Here is a 15,855-nt window from a genome sequence, read left to right on the forward strand (position 1 = left end):
TACTTAAATAGCACAAGATTTAGGCATTGTTAACTGCATGGATTTTGTTTATTAATTATAGCAAATTGTCAAATACATTAATTTAAATATAGTTTTAATGAAATAATATACTAGTTTATATAATAATAATATAATTAGAAGGAATACCTAGGAAAGCTTAAATTCTAAAACTTAAAAGTGCTTCATTGAGTTCTATTTAAAATTTCTGTAATAGCTAAAGACAGTAATAAAAAAGCTTTCTTAATAGAATACAGCCCCAAATCAAAATCTGATTTGAAACACAGTGGTCTTTGGTAATGATTAAATATACATAGAGATTTAGAATATACTTTGTATTTGGCTGAGCTGAACAAATACCTACTAGTACCCACAAACACAATAGCAAATTAAACAGAATATTAATTTAAAGTTAACATTTTGTTTTAGAATAGCGATCAGTCTCACTGACATATTGTTATTATATTATATATCACTTATATATTATAATACATATTATTCAATTTCTCTGTATGTTATATACATATTTATTCAAGCTATATTTCTATTTAGTTAATATAATACTTGTATCTATTTATCCATCTGTCTCCTAGGTGTGTGTGTGTGTGTGTGTGTGTGTGTGTGTGTGCCTGTCTGACTGTCTTTTCTCAATGGAATATGTATTGTGCAAAGTAATTTTACATGTCAATTGTTAGGATATGAAGTCATGTTTCTATCAATGGGGAGAAAATTATAGAAATTAATTTATATTGTTTATTGTCCCAATATTCACTCAGCTAACAAAAAGAACTACAAAATGAATTTTGCAGATGTGGCTTTTCAGTAATTCCATATCCCCATCAAAGCTTGTCTGGTAAATGAGCTTTCCTTGTACAAAGAATTTTAGAAAGTGAATATTTGTTTCCTTTTTTCAGTCTTGAAAGTATAGGCTTAAATCTGAGATAGTTGCTATCACTCAAGGAGCTCCACTGTTATATATTTAATTAAAATGATTTTTATATTTATTTTGTAAAAAGTTTAAAACCAGTCAAAAATCATAGGATGCTGTCAAATATGTATTTATATATACACAGTTTCAGAGATATGTGATGGATGAACAATAAAATACTTTCAAAACATTTTTATACTTTGATAGCATTTTAGCATGGATAGATTGGGAATAACACTACTGTTAAGAATGTCAACAATAAGAACTTTTTCAAGTATGTTAAAATGTAGGGTAATAAAAGCTATTTAGAACCGTTTATTTCATCCATGGCCTGAATATGTTGTGATCAATTTTTTTAAAGTATCAATACCTATCAAAAGACAAATATCTTCAATAGTATTTACAGTTATGAAATAGGTTAAGTTAAAAACATTTAAGAAAGAAAATATTTCCTTTAAGAAAGATGTGCTAAAAATATTTAAAACCTATGCTATAATATATTTGGTATTATTCATCCAAATAGAAAAGGCCAAATCTATAATTCCTCTGGACTTAGTATTTATTTAACTGGGTTTAATAACAAGTGTGTAACCTGGAGACTGTTAAATCCCAGTTGAAGGAAGTTTGATTTTTTTTTTTTTTTGGCCAGTCCTGGGCCTTGGACTCAGGGCCTGAGCACTGTCCCTGGCTTCTTCCCGCTCAAGGCTAGCACTCTGCCACTTGAGCCACAGCGCCGCTTCTGGCCGTTTTCTGTATATGTGGTGCTGGGGAATCGAACCTAGGGCCTCGTGTATCCGAGGCAGGCACTCTTGCCACTAGGCTATATCCCCAGCCCGGAAGTTTGATTTTTAATGAAGGTTTTGTTATGGATATAAGACCTTTTGTCTTTTAGACCCATACTCCAATTTAATGTAATAATTAAACTCATCAGTGCAAGATTATTTTCTGTTACCAAACACATAGCTGATTCTTTGTAAGAAACCTAATCCTTTTTTCCCCCAAATTTTTATTATCAAACTGATGTACAGAGAGGTTACAGTTCATATGCTAGGTATTGGATACATTACTTGTACTGTTTGTTACCTCATTCCTCATACCCCCTCCCCCCTCCCCCTTTCCCTTTCCCCCCAAGGAGATGTTCAGTTCACTTACACCAAACAGTTTTGCAAGTATTGCTTTTGTAGTTGTTTGTCTTTTTTTACCCTGTGTCTCTCCATTTTGGTATTCCCTTTCAATTTCCTAGTTCTAATACAAGTATACATGGTTTCCAATATACTCAGATAAGATTACAGAGATAGTGTAGGTACAACCACAGGAAGGTGATACAAGAACATCATCAATAATAGAAGCTACAGATACACATGGGACATTGAAAGTAGTTACATCTGTGATATAACAATCGTTTCCATAACATGGAGTTCATTTTACTTAGCATCATCTTATGTGTCATAAGGGTATAGCTATTGGGCTCTTGTGATCCACTACTGTGGCTTGCCTAAACCTGTACTAATTATTCCCAATAAGTGAGACCATAGGGTCCATATTTCTTTGGGTCTGGCTCCATACAGACATATATTCAGATGAGGACTAAGACATACATTCATACATTCAAATGAAAGCTGTGTCTCTATTGCTAATTTTATTGAACTCTGTTGATGTAATTCTGAGCGTTAAGGGTTAATTTTTCCTCTGCTTTCCCCTTGCAGGCTGATAGAAAGAGAAGAGTTGAGTTTCCTTCCAGATTCCATGGAAACCAACAGTGGCTTAGTGCTTAAGGCAATCAATTTTGGATTACTACAGGGTTTGACTGTCAGTGCCTTCTCACATCCATTAAACCAGGGCAGTCTGTGTTTTCTCCAACATCTAGCTTAAAAATGACACAGTCCTAATTGGGTGGCTCTCTCAGAATCTGATTTTGGATCTATTAAGTCACTGTGCTTAGTTCTGCACACCTGCCACTGCTATTGTCTCAGAGCTTCTCCTAGTTGAAGACAGGAGTGTGTGCTCAGTGTTCTGCACATCTCTGTCCACTCAACCTATACATGCAATTCAGGTACTGTAAATGATAAGCATTGGACCAACATAGGAAATGCATACACTGTTCAAATGATAATGCTGATGCTACCATGATGTAACACTTAATTTTCTAATCTTAGCTATGCCTTTGTAAAATGTCACTTTCTAGGATTCTGTTTGGGTTTCATAACATACTGCTTACAAAATTTGCCCAGTATGTAGTGCTTTTCCTCCAAATGTCTTTATTAATTCAGTGACATTGATGGAGTATCTATAATTAAGGCCATAGAGTATCCTAAATATTGTGTATTCCATTAGTAAAATTTAAATGAATATAAGGTATCATTTCATTTTCAGAGTGAGTCATGTCATGTATATTTTTCTTATTGCAATTAATATACCTACTATAGATAAGGAAAAAATTCTGCAGCTGTAGTTTAGTGGTAGAAGGTTTGCTTAGCATGTGCAAAGCCCTGAGCCTTCAGCTCACAACTCAGCATAAATACATAAATAAGTAAATAAATACATAGAATTACAATATTTTGAGGTCAAGTAAGGGATAGAAATCAACAAAGAACTAGCAAAGGAAGAAAAATAGTGAGATTGGTTCCTTTCTTTTGAAGTTGATAAAGGTGTTCAAAAAATTAATGTTATTGGTAACTGTATTTTCAAGCAAGATATGAAATAAAGATTAATCCTTGAGTTTCATGAGTTAGAGTTCACTAGGCAACTCGATGATAAAGCTTTTATTTATATTGGTGGCAAGAAAAAGAAAATGAGAAGAGATTGTAGGGAACTGTAGAGTTTGGGGTGTTAAATGGAGGAAGCATAAGTGAGAGAGAGAGAGGAGGGAGAAGGAGAGAGAGAAGGAAAGGGAGAGGGAGAAGGAGAGGGAGAGGAGAGTGCGTGCAAGAGAGGAAAAGAAAACTTGAAAAAGCAAAAGTGACATCATTGAATTAGTTGAGAGGGAATGGGAGAATTGGAGAAGAGGAACATTTGGCCTAAGAATGGGAATGGCTCATCCATTATTCTTAAAGGAAAAGCGAAAAATGTGGGCACAGAATACCACAGTATGATAATTTTGGTAGAAATTGTGTAAATTCTCTTCTAATTTTATGCATCATGTTTATTAATGACAACCAAGTTTATCAGGCAAAAGTAAGGAGAAAGAAGACATGCAAAATTGTTATGTAAAAAGCCAGAAACTAGGGAAATACAGTGAAATTGCCTGGAAGTGTTAAGGTCTCTTGTGAGATTAATGGTAACGAATATAAAGTGAAGTCAGAAAACCTGATTCTTTATTTTTCCACATGGATAATCAGTTGCAACCATGATGGAGTGGAATAGGCGACAAAATGAATTAAAGTTGTACTGGCGTTGTTATAATAGTGACTGGGATTACCAAAATACTCAAGAAACCAAATTTATGTCTAAATGCACCTTAGAGATATAATTCTATACTAAGTCAAGGACTTAAAACTCTATACAGTAGCTTTGCTTTATGAATGAAATTCACAACTTTATTATTTAGTGCTGGCCTTCCAAATAGATCAAAGTATTAAAACTTGTATCTGACAGTCCTAAAGAGAATTAAATTTCATATTATTTCACGAGAACTAAAATGGCCCCAGACAAAATATGTATGTACATGGAGCCAAGATATGTAGCATTTGAATTTTTCAGGATGCTTGCAAATTCTGGTGAAACTGTAATAGACAAGCATTACTGCTTTAAGATTTAAAAATGCCCAAGCTTTCTCTTATAAACTATGTTAATAAGTTTCTTTCCATGAAACAAGAATGATTTTGCCAGTTATTTCCCCAAAGATTCTTCTATGAAACAAGTGTTCCACTCCAAAAATTCTTTTCATATTGCAAGATTAGATCAATTTCATTCATTACCATCACCCCTGGCAACTCCTGTAGGACTTTTGGAATAATTGAGTAATTCAACAAATTCAATGGCTTTAGCTTTCCCATAACTAATGGATCATGGTTCTTTACAATTTTTTTTCCATTTAAAGATTTGGGTTGGGAATTGCACTTTTAAAGGCAGGAAAGAACAGACATTAGACTGAATGGATTTTCAATATTGGGCTTGAAAAATATAATATTTCTAGCTAATGTTTTCTTATTGCTTTACATTTAGGTTTTGTTTAAATGACTTGTTCTTTCTAATAATTTTACATAATCCTTTATATTTAAACACACATTCTTTTTTAGATACTTGTTTGGGAATAACATGACTACATAAAATATGATGCTTAGTTTATAAACTTGGTTTTAGAAATATTTGATACTCTTTATTAAAAAATATAATTCTTAAAGTTATATTTTTTCAAGATGCACATTTTTCAAGATGGACCATTAGTTGCCAATGTTAATTATAGTTTTGCAATATGAATTTTCAAGACCCATTAGCAATAGCTATAAGAAAGAGAAAGAAAAATGGAAAAGTAATTGCTAGAATTGTGTGCATAGAATCAGAGCAATATATTGCATTTGACACCCAAATTAGTATGTGGTAGGTTACAATGACAAGTTGAGCATTTACTATGAATCAGTACATCATATTTATTTATTTTAAATACTTAAATATTCCTTTTAACTTATAGAATTAAATTGAGGATGGCCCTTATTAACATTCTCTAAGAAATACATGGAAAAGACTCAGAAGTTATCTGCTTGGTTTTAAACCAGGTGTATCAGAGGATCAGTTATAAAATGTAGAATTATTTACAAAGAGTATGTTTTATTTTTTTATTGTCAAGGTGATATATACAGGGTTACATTTACATACATAAGGTAGTGAATACATTTCTTTCAAACATTTTACCTTTTACCTCATTGTTCTCTTACCTTACCTCCTCCCCAATTGCCCTCCCCCAGCTGTACTATCAGTTTACAACATATTGTCTTGTAAGTATACGATATAATATTTTGAACATTATTTCAATGTAAGACATTATTTTTGTTATCGGCCAAGTATTACATAACTTTGAGAAATAAAAATGAACCTTCACTTTCCTTGATGACAATGTTATAGTCAATTCCAATTTTCATTATTGCAAGCAGTTTCATAGTAAGTGGTCATGCAAAGATACATATATATTATGTGAATAAATGCACTTGACTATGTGTGCACACATTCATCATATATGACTCTGTCCCTCTCTCTATATACATATATAGGTAGATATAGATAGATATTCATATACATATATAGATACACATATATATCATGCTTATATGTATACATACTTAGGTAGGATTGGGTGTATATTCAAAGATGTCCTTGGCTTTCTGTTCAGATTGCTTTAACTCGAGATGGGCTTTTTTTCTGAATATAAACCCCAACCTCTTTTCTCTTAGCTCCTTTGGTTTGAAAGACTCTTCATTGTAATAGTTTTCTACTATTGATGATATTTCTTCACCTTATTTTCTAAAAGCTTCTTGCCAGTTTTGGAGAACAGATAGTCTATCTTAAGGACTCATGAGTTCATGTTTGAATTGTAATCATTAAGGAGGTTAGCTCCCTGGAATGTTCCTCTATGGGAGGATTCCTGAGATCTATTGGTGCTGATTTCCAAACACAAATGGAATAATCTTGCATAAAAGTTTGCCAACCCAGGAACAACTCATTTTAGTTGACACATCCTATTCATCAGCCTTCATGACAATTAGCTCTGGTACTCTCCATTCCTGAAAGCATTTTTTTGCTGTAGTTTCAGCACAGCTGAGTTCATACTACACTCCAGGCCCTCTGTGATATTTCAGAGTCTTAAAGTCTTTCTTGTTTGTGTAAACTTGGTAGCAAATTTTACTTGTACATTATAACATGGGAATACAGATCAGAGATAAGAAAGTTTCCAGTTATTTTTATTCTTCTGATGATTTCAGTAACACATAAACTCCAAATTCTAATACCTAAGCCAAATGTACAGTACTTTGTTTTCTGAAAGTTTTATGGACATTAACCAATAGCTAGGACTTCTTCAATGGCAATACTTTTGTTGGACTTTTATGATGCATCAGAGAAAAATAAAAGCGTCTTTATAAAGACTAAGAAATCTGAAGATGTTTGCAGTTGTGAAAAGATTCGTTGGGAGGTAACTGAAACTTGGGACTTTCAATATGTGACTTAAACCCCTTCTGGGACGAAACAGGTAGAGATTTGTTTTTCTGTCCCCTTCCGCTCAAAGGAGATGAAGTACCTAACGGTCATTGCAACCCAGCTCCAGTATTATTGAATTCTATACAGGCATATGTTTCCCCATACTTTCCACTCTTGGTGCCAGGAACTAGAGATTTGTTTCCCAAGTGAATGTTGCCAAAATCTGGGCTCTGAATGTGAGTTCAGATTCATCCAATGTTGGCAATGTGTTAATAATAACTGTCCTTTTGAATTACTCGATAAGCATGAGGTCATAACTATTCACTCCCAACCCCCACCCCCAGCCCCCAGTCAGCCACTGTAAAAGTGTTTCACCTGCACCTCTAAGGGGAACCAGGAGACTATGCTTTCTTAAAATACTTCCCACGATTTGTCCTAGGAGAATGACTTTAGTGAGTTTACACACTCATTTAAATGTAAGTAAATACAAATTCTTCCCAGGTTGGCAAAAGGTCAATAGTGAACTGTCTCTTCAACTCCTTGGCATCTTAGTTCATTAGGAATCAGGCTAAAAGGTAGTTTCTGGAGGAGTTTGCTAAATCCTTCTGCTAGAAACAGGGGGCTATGTCTTTAAGCATGGTATTTTCACTAAGCACCTGTAGATAAAATCCCTTTGGAAATGCCCAAGCATTTCTAATGTCTACCACTCCCTTAGTTGGTAGATTAAAAACCAAAGTATCGCAATTCATAGAATTAGAGCTGTATAACTGAGGACCAAATCTCCCTTTCTACAGGTAGAAAATGGGTGTTGAGAATTCCTTTCCAAATTCAGGCAAAGTGCTTGAAGTTGGCTCACACCTTCGTATGTTTCACCTTTCTTGTTTGATGTGAATTGTTTTCCTAGAGGCACAGGTGATAGAGGTCCCTCAACTTATATATCTTTCTCTCAGAGGAAAATGATCTGAGTAACCCCAGTAACTTGGGTAGAGTGAGATTCATGCATGTTCTATTCTATTGCTCCTTTGTGTCACTTTTCGTCTTTAAAGTGACTGATTCTATCAAATGAATTGATAATTATTCGCAAAGAAGAAAGATAAGAGAAACAAAATAAGTACTTGTCCTGTGTTTACAGATAAATATTTTCTATTTTATTGATTTCAATACTAGTTTTAATATTAATTCTATTCTAATATATTTAGGAGATTATTTTTGCACTGCTTTCCATAACTGCACAGAGAGAAATATTTACTATTTATTAAAACCTAAATTCAATAAAATTATCAAAATATTCTTTCAGAATGTAGTTTTAAACTACATATAACCTTCATGACTGTAGAAAATATGATTACTAACTCATAATTGGCCAGAGAGTTACTATCCATAATGATATTCAGATTTTCAATTCATGTTTGTGATTAATAATATTTTGTGAGGTATATTCATATCAGATCTACTGGCTTTAAAGGAGACAGACAATTAATAGAGTGATTCCGTTCAATACATTTTGATAAGCTCTACATTTTCACATAACCTTAGGGAAGACTACAGAGGCAATAGATAAATGAAATTTGACTTCTCCCATGTCAGGTAGCCTTTCTTATTGTGAAGTAGACAAGAAAGAGTGATTTGAGTGTATAAACTCCTGAGGATTTTATCTAGAAAGCCAGTGGTTCAGCTTTGAAAAGGTCAAGCAAGGACATTGTTGAACTTATTCCAGTATATCCAGTGCCCATCACAGTGCCTTTGGAAAAAGTAAAAACATAAGTGAATGTCCAAATAAAACTTGACTGCTAAATGTTAAGCTCCAAATTATAGTCCCCATAGTAGGATACTTATTTTGAATGTCTTTTAGGCATCCATACAATGCTATTCTATAAAACAACCCAGTATTGCATCAATATTTCCTCATTAAGAGTATTGATTTCAGTTTTTCATCAATTTTACCACAAACAGTGGTAAGAAGCATAGTAGTGCAGAAACAAGTAAAATCCTTTAATTTCATAGAAAGTAATTATTTGGAGTTCTTGTTTTAGGAAACCTTTCTATTGGTCTGAGAATATAGTAGATAACATATTTCTACAACCATACTTAGCTACATAAATTAAGTTTAACTTTTAGACAATTTCAAGATAAGCATAACTTTATGCCAAATATAATTTTATTCTCTAATTAATAATGTAATCTATTGTTCACCATTGCTTTTACCGATGCTGTATGTGGATCCTAAATGCTTTATTGAGAATGAAATCATCACAGTAATTTTCTATATGCCACTTTAATACAATTGAGGTTTTATTTTCTAGTAAATTGTCATTTGATTGAATAGGAGATATATTATAGTTCCATTTTGTATCATAGCACATTGTATTTAATGAAAATTTTAATTTCATTGTTTGAAAATCTTTGTGAAATCAGCTAAGCAATTCTTGTATCTTTCTATCTTTGCCTTTGATAATACATATGTGAAGGATTTTTCAAGACAATACATGTGAATATATTTTGGATATCACATATTCCAACTAAATTAAATTAGAGTACCTAAATATAACTGAATATTCTTTTCATTTTTTTTCAGAATATTGGATGTTTATGATACTTTTAGTTGAGTGAATGCAAAACTTCTCCCACTAAGTACCTCCAGCTAGCATTCCAATTTCTCATTCTCATAGTCCAACAGTATCAGGTCTTACTTTTCACTAAACTTTTAATTTTCACTAAAGACTTTTATGTTTTCCCATATTGTTTATGTTGCCTAATGTGGATTCCAACCATTAACCATGCAAACTAGGCCTTTAAAAATTATCTTTAAGTAGTTGTATAAAAAGTTGATTAATAAAGCCACTTACAAATACAATGTATCTTGACCAATATCAACCCTTTTAATATTATTATCCATCTCTCCCATGCCTATTTTGTCTTTCATTCTCCTCTTACTTTTATAGAACATACATCAAAGTCTTAACTACACTCATCTTCTCTTCATTTGTCCACCCTTCTCCCAATAACCCCACCCTACCCCTTTCAAATATCTGCTTCCTGGTGCTCATTTTGTTGAACTTTGATTTTGTTTCCTAAGGAATTATACAATTAGAGTTCTAACTTAAGCCTATTATTTCAGTTAATATATTCATTAACACTTGCATACCACCAAACCCATTTATTTATAAGTTTATAAGCTAAATCTAGCATTTGTATATAAGAGAAAACATGTCCTTTGTCTCTCTGAGCCTTACTTTCTTCATTTCATCCAGGCCTATTATGTACTTCAGTTGTTTCTATTTATTACAAATACATTGGATGCAAACCTTTAATTTTACCATATTCTGTTTAATTTTAAGATTTTACAAGCAGAAAAACAAAATCAACTTTAAATCATTGGCATTTAGATGAAGAACATAAACTCCCTAAGTATAAGTGAAGGAAGCACCTATAGGAAACTTTCCTATGGGAAATTCTATTGGTAATATATATATATATATATATATATATATATATATATATATATATATTTCCTTGTGCAGAACTAGAAAGGAATTATTGCTTTCTCCAGCCACAGATTGAGTCCCTTGATAATGCTGGAGAAGATTTCCTGCAAGCTTTGAAAGTCCTAGAGATGATAAATCTTTGTATAATAGAGGGAGATATGATAGATTTTTATTGTTGTATGCAGTCTACAGAAATAGACCTATCTCCAACAAATTGTGAATATGAATACTGATAAAGCAAACAAACAAAAATGTCAGAGGTAGACCAACAAAAGAGCCAAGAGAATAAGAGACAGAAAAAGAATATTTAGGACTTCAAATATTGATAGGTGAGACAGGCTGTGAATGCCACTGACCTCCAAAGGATGAGAGAAGATCAGAAGGGGTGCTCTTTTTCAACATGGCTAAGGAAGTCTCCATACAAATATAATCCAACCCCATGGAGAAATGAGCCTCAGGAAACAGAGTGACAACTTAGTCCGGGAATATTCTCCTGACTTCAAGACAGGGATCTTTTATAATATGGGTCCAGAAGGTTTTAAATTATTATTGACCAGAAACTACCTTATGACACACCTCCCATTTTTCCTGTTACAAAAGATATTTTAGAGTGATAAATAAAGTTGGTATTTCCCACTGGATTTTGTAAAAGTGGGAGAATAAATAACTTTTTGATAATTTTGTTTTTTAAGTAACTGATCTTTGCTAGACTAGAAGTCATATCTAACATGATGGAGAAGTTATGAGATTCTGGACTATTTCTCATGTCATTAGTGGACAAGCCTTTGGAGAATGTTTCTTAGGAAATGGTGAGTAATTTTTTTTATGCAAAAAGGAAGCAACTACAGTATCTTTGTAAAAGTGGGAATATTATCATGGTTTCTATTATTGTTTGTATGTATTCTTCCTTGTTGTAAGAACACTAAATATATTTGGTAATTGTCATGTGTCCAGCAGTCCTTCCTATGAGAAGAATAAAGTTTCTTTTCCCATAAATATTGAGTTTACCTATCTCTGTTCTTTTGGTCATGGTATATGATACAATAGTTTGTGTGCCAAATCAAAGTCAATTATACTCTGTAATTACAAATATCTCATGTAAGATAAACACACACTACCCATTTAAATTAAGTTACTTAATTTTTAAATTGAAAGTCTTCAAGCCTCAATAGGAGCCATGGTCCATAAAGAAATGGTTATTTCTGAATAACAATTTCCTTGGAGAGTTGAAATTCCCTTTTGAAAACTGACTTAATAGATCATCACAATAAATTTATTATTTTTCTCTATGTGCCTCATTCTGAAACTGCTGATAATATCTTGAGAAAGAAAACCATACTAACTAGTTCCAAAAGCAAGTGATACAATCTAAAGTTGATTTAGAACAGTACATCACAATCTTTTAAAAAATGTTACTCTAGTCCTTATTATTGGCAAGAGTTAATAAAAGGCCACACATCATAAATCTCTTCACATACAGAGATTAAATAAAAAAATACACTGTGCAGTCTCTCCTCACTATACTATAGTCACTATATTTGTTTGATCAGCTTTCTAAATCATCTGGCTCCTAATTATCTGTCCATTACTGACTATTGCACATGGACAGCTAGTTTAGAAGTATAGGGTTTAGAAAATGATTCTCCAAAGCACCAGTGCATTAGTCATCATGCTGACCTTCCCTAACTATCTGTATGAATTGGTCATAAAAGACTTCTCTGAGCTGTGAAGACTGGCGGCATCTATAATCCTAGATACTCAGGAGGCAGAGATCTGAGGACAGGGGTTCGAAGCCAGCCTAGGCAGAGAAAGTCCATGAGATGTTTATTTCCAATTAACCACCAGAAAACCAGAAGTGGAGCTGTGACACAAAGTGCTAGCCTTGAGCAAAAGAACTCAGGAACAGTGTCTAGGCCCATGATCAAGCACCATGACTAATGAAAGAAAGAAGGAAAGAAAGAAGGAAGGGAGGGAGGGAGGGAGGAAGGAAGGAAGGAAGGAAGGAAGGAAGGAAGGAAAAAAAAGAAGAAAGGAAGGAAAGAATTCCCTAACTTATTCTCCCCATAGTAGATAATATCCCAGATGAGTTTTCCCCTATTTTTAGCGGCCAAGAAGAGTCTGAACAGATAGTACTACCCAAACCAGTAAACTCCAGCTGTATTTCTACATTACTCCCCCAATTTACCTAACCTAAAAATAAAAATAGTTTTTCTATAGGTGGTTTGATCTTCATTTCTGTAGACTCTTATTCTATGTAAGTTTTTGGTTGAGTAAGTTTCCAATGCTTTACTCTCATTAATCTTTTATTAAAATGCTATCTGCCTTAATATTTGTAATGGGAGAAATAGAAAAAAATATACTTCCTCATCTACAGCACTATAAATTTTAATTTTGAAATAAAACATCTCAACTCCAAAATTTAAACTGATGAAGTATTGGTAAACCCGCATGCTATCAAGTTAACAAAATTATAAATGAATAAATGACTGTTTTTTCAGTATTTTTTAACAAAAATCTATTTTTTCAAATAGAGTTTGAAAATTTTCTCATAATAGCAAAGATTGTGATTTTTTTATTTAAAATTAAGAAGTAAAAATGTTTCCATTGAACAAAGGCAAATGTCAAGTTCTATTTCACTTTTTATGCATCTGGCCTCTGTTTCTAGCTCAATACTAAGATATAGTTCATTGATAGTACTCTTGCTAAGCATGAATTAGACTCTGACTTGCAATATCTCCACTATCACAAAAACTAAAAGGGAAAAAAAAGAGAACTCTTTCATTAGAATGATGGATACTTAAACATTTTTACAAGAAAAATTACTAAAGCTAGCCTGTTATAAAGATGTCTGCTGCAGATATATATATATATGTGTATATATATATGTATATATATTATAGTGATAGATACAGAAGCCAATTATATCCTTCAGTGGATGAATAATGATAATGTAAAACATATGCACAATGGATTATTTTTTAAACCAGAAAGAAAAATAAATTAGATTACAAAATGGATAGAATTGGAGAACAACATGTTAAATGAAATAAGACAGTCCTACAAAGTTAATTTAGTAAGCTTTTTGCTAATTTGTGAAGCATGGGATAAGAAAACAACAAATAAGTCATGAACAGTCCTCAAGACCAATGGAATAGAAGTGAAGACTCGGAAATGGAACTACAGACCTATGGCCACTTAATCTTTGATAAAGGAGCTAAAAAAAATAGGATGGAAGAAAGATAGCCTCTTCAACAAATGGTGCTGGAAAAATTGGTTAAACTCCCATAACAAACTAAAGCTAGATCCTTATATATCACCCTGCAGCAGAATTAATCCCAAATGGATCAAAAACCTGGAGGTAAAAGCAGTAATTCTGAAAACATTGCAGGAAGGAATAGGAGAAACACCTGGGTTTCTTTGCAGGTCAAGATTTTCTTAATAAATACCCAGAAAAAAAACAAATCAAAGAAAGGTTGAATAGATGGGATTGCATCAAACTGCAGAGCTTCTGCTCAGCAAAGGATATAGCTTGCAAGAAAAATAGAAACCCCTCTGATTTGGAGAAGATCTTCACATGTCATATAACAGACAGGGCCTCTTATCTAAAATATCCGTAAAACCCAAAACTTATGTTCCCCCCAAGCAAATCCTCAAACAAAATATCCCCCCCTTTTTATTTTTTATTTATTTATTTTTTATTTTTTATTTTTTGCCAGTCCTGGGCCTTGGACTCAGGGCCTGAGCACTGTCCCTGGCTTCTTCTCGCTCAAGGCTAGCACTCTGCCGCTTGAGCCACAGCACCGCTTCTGGCGGTTTTCTGTATATGTGGTGCTGGGGAATCGAACCTAGGGCCTCGTGTATCCGAGGCAGGCACTCTTGCCACTAGGCCATATCCCCAGCCCTCCCCCCCCTTTTTAAATGGGCTAAAGACTTAGAAAGAGACTTCTCTAAAGAGGAAATGAGAATCGCCAGAGTCACTTGAAGAAATGTGCAACATCACTGACCATAAAATAAATGGAAATCAAAACAACACTGAGGTTACACCTCACCCCAGTAAGAATGGCCATTATCAAGAAAACAAATAACAACAGATGCTGGTGGGGATGTAGCCAAGGGGGAACTTTACTATGCTGTTGGTGGGTGTGTAAACTTGTTCAACAACTCTGGAGAGCAGTGTGGAGGTTCCTCAAAAGGCTAAACATAGAGCTCTCCTATGTGGGCCACACCTGGAAGTCAACTAGCTGGCCCTGCCTTTTCTCAGTCTTGGGGCCATGTATGGCTAAGATGGCGGCACCTAACAACAATGTGCAGCTGCTACAAGTGTCTTTGGTTATAACCTGGAGGCTGTTCTGTGGGCTGTGATGCCTTGGCTTTTTCACCCTTGATGGACAGCTCATCCCTCCCCTTCCTGCTGATCTTAGCCCTGATTGGCTCATGTGCCTTATATTAGTGGCATGTACTTCCCCAATAAGCGAGATCTTGGGGCAACTTGACTCCCAGACATGTCTGATTGTCCTCCGGTGAGGGAGGGCTGGGTGCGGGCGGTCTGCCAACCCTTTCCTTTCTTGGCTCATCCAGTAGGGGCATGCCTTCCCCCATCTCTCCTGTGGGTCAGGGGAGCACGGGGGGGGCTAAAAACCCCGACACCCCTATACCTCACTTTTTATTTTTTACATATGCTGACATTAAACTATCAATCAAAACACTGACACAAAACTACAAAATTTAGTCTGTGCTATGATCCAAATTAGAAAGAAAAGTAAAGGCCAGATGTATTAAAAACTGCCATTGCTCCTTCCTCTACTGTTTGCTAATTGGGAGGTTGAAAGCAGGAGGATTACAGTTCTAGGCCAGAGAAGAATTCAGGAGATCCTCCTTCTTGTCTCTCAGCTGGGCAAAATGGCAGGCTCCTGTCATTCCAACATGAATAGGTGGATGAAATTTGAAGTTCATGGTATTAGAACAGCCTGAGCAGAAAATTACACCACTGTACACAAGTGGTGTGTGCCTGTGGTTGTAGCAGTGACAGTTGGATCATGAGCACACCTAAGAAGGAAGAAGGACGCTATCATAAAATATGTCCATGGAAATTGGGGCTAAACAAATAGCTCAGTCATTAGGCCAGCTTGGCAAGTATGAGGCTCGTACTTCAAGTCCTAGTTCTGCCACACATACTCACAGAAAGAATGCCTTTGATGAAGCAGTGAAATTTAGAAAATTAAAACATTATCCATAGAGTGTGCCTCATTATAATTGTCTTCCAGAAGTATCTTTGGAAATGAAGTGGCTGTCCCGGGAGGAACTCTTGTGGTAGTG

Source organism: Perognathus longimembris, chromosome 1, assembly GCF_023159225.1.
Source record: "Perognathus longimembris pacificus isolate PPM17 chromosome 1, ASM2315922v1, whole genome shotgun sequence".
NCBI lineage: Eukaryota > Metazoa > Chordata > Mammalia > Rodentia > Heteromyidae > Perognathus > Perognathus longimembris.